Below are 2,179 nucleotides of genomic sequence, written 5' to 3' on the forward strand. Positions count from 1 at the left end.
GTTTAGGGACATTTGTATAGAAGTGTGTTGTTTGTATGACGTTCTTTGTGTCTATATTTTGTCTTCCTTTGTTTTTATAACATAATATAACTTTGTACAGCACTTTGTTTAGCCTAGGTTGGTTTTAAATGTGCTGTATAAATAAATTGAATTGACTTGAATAACACAACTCTCATCAGCTGTCATATAGAAAGGTTTTGAATAGCAACCAGCCCTGGCTTACACACACAAATATTATATCCAACACATGGGCGGCATGCAGGCTTGAATGTGCATAGAGTGTACAGATCGGTGCTTATGTGCATCCACACCTACACACACATATGATTGTGAAAGCTCACAAACAAAGTACTGCACCAGATGGATAAGTATCTCTCTGCTGCAGTCTGGTATTTCTTACCAGCACATGGTGCTTTGACTAGCTTCCAGATTGCAACCAAAAAATTCATTAATTCTAGACACCTACAGCCAAGTTCTTTGTGGATTGTGATAAATGAATCATTGTGGATTTTGAAGATATTAGTTCACAGAACGGCAGCTCTACATCTTGCATAAATTACCCCCAGGGGTCAACCGGATATTGAGGCAAATGTTTGACTGCTTCTGCTCTCTTCTACTTACTGTCTGCCAGGTTGGCACATTGTTAGTGTCATTTTCAAAATGACGCTTCTATCTGTATGGCTCTCTTTTATTCCAACCATTGATTCTAACTCTCTTGTTTGTCTCTCTTTTACTTTGTCTCTTCACTCTATCTATCCTTCATTTTCCCTGTTGTCAGCCTTTTTCTCTTGCCTTCTTTCTTATTTCTCTGTCTTAATCTCGTTGGAGGGCTATCTCTACGTCCCTGTCCACTCGTCCATCTGTCCCGCCTGTCTTTCTCTCTTTCTCTTTATCTCTCTATTGCTCAGCCTTAACCTCCCTCCCCTCCTTTTACCCCACATCTCTCTTCCACTAACTTTTTATCTCTTCATCTCTCTGCTGAACTCCTGATTTAAAGATTGTTTTAGCCATCCCTCCATCTCAGGAGGGATGGGGCAGGAATTCACTGGAGCCTGAATGAGTTTCAGTGCTGTCTGCCTGTGATCTACTGTCCCTGTCTACTGTTAAAGCCCATCCATCCGTTATCCACAACCTTTTACAGTCTCTGGAAAACAGTCACTGTGGATATTCAGCTTAATATCCATCTCACAAAACCATCAAGGTCTGTTTCGTGTGTCTGTCATAATGTCTGTCTTGAATTACTAAGAGAGGAGCCCAAGAGGCTACCTTACTTTGTTTTTGCCATGTGTGCATATGTTTGTGTGCATTTACAGTACAATAATGTGAGCATGATGGCACCTGCTGTTTTTGGATATGTGCCTGAGTGATGCCTTTGCACCTCAATGAGTTTGTGTGTGGATGCACATGTATTAATCGAGAAATCACCTCTGCATCTACAACACGTCTGTCTCTTACAAGAATCACTATTTCAAATTTTCCAGGCAATTAGGTGATTGAGAGAGCAAATCAGTTTCGTAATGAGACATGATTTGGAGCAGAAGAAAAACACATGACACAAACTCTGTCCATTTCCCTCTTCAGGGATGCATTTTATTTTGCGTATTCTGGCAATGCTGTTAGTGTGAAAAGCCAAACCCTTCAGTACAGTTCACTACATAAAGTCTTAAGTTTTCCTTCCCAGTAATTGTACATCTAACAAAACATTTTGCATGAAATTGAGTCTCATCCTGAGTTCAATTTGTGCTTTAAATTGTCAGGAGTCATATTTCGTATTTTGAAAATGACTCGATCTGTTCATTATTTAGGAAAATGTCATAACCAAAAGTTAGTGTTATTGTTAAAGCACAGGTGCAAATTACTCCTAGCCTGAAAATCCAGACCCAAATCCGAAAGATTAAGGGTCTGGCATCGAGTAATGAAAGTCGGCCATCTCAAGGTGCGGCACCAAGCGTGTATTTGAAAATATCACTGCACGCAATTGAATAACACAATGACCAATCCCAACAACACACGGGGTGATGTATCAAGAGCCCCATACGCTTAGCTACCAGCGGAGCTAACTGGTAGATTAAAATGTCGCCGTCTGTTTAGCTCGCCTCTGGCCCGCCTATATCAGATACACCGATGTGATTAGTGCAGCTCGGTTTCAAGGTTGTAGTTAATGAGCAGCATTACTTGA

At 40.7% G+C, this 2,179-nt stretch overlaps 1 protein-coding gene across 2 annotated transcripts in view; it reads left to right on the forward strand.

Moving 5' to 3' along the window:
* LOC116690735 (CUB and sushi domain-containing protein 3) overlaps positions 1 to 2,179 on the forward strand; it is a 286,959-nt gene that overhangs the window by 243,994 nt on the left and 40,786 nt on the right. The window lies entirely within an intron of this gene.

This window comes from Etheostoma spectabile, chromosome 6 (genome assembly GCF_008692095.1).
Source record: "Etheostoma spectabile isolate EspeVRDwgs_2016 chromosome 6, UIUC_Espe_1.0, whole genome shotgun sequence".
In the NCBI taxonomy this organism is placed as follows: Eukaryota; Metazoa; Chordata; class Actinopteri; order Perciformes; family Percidae; genus Etheostoma; species Etheostoma spectabile.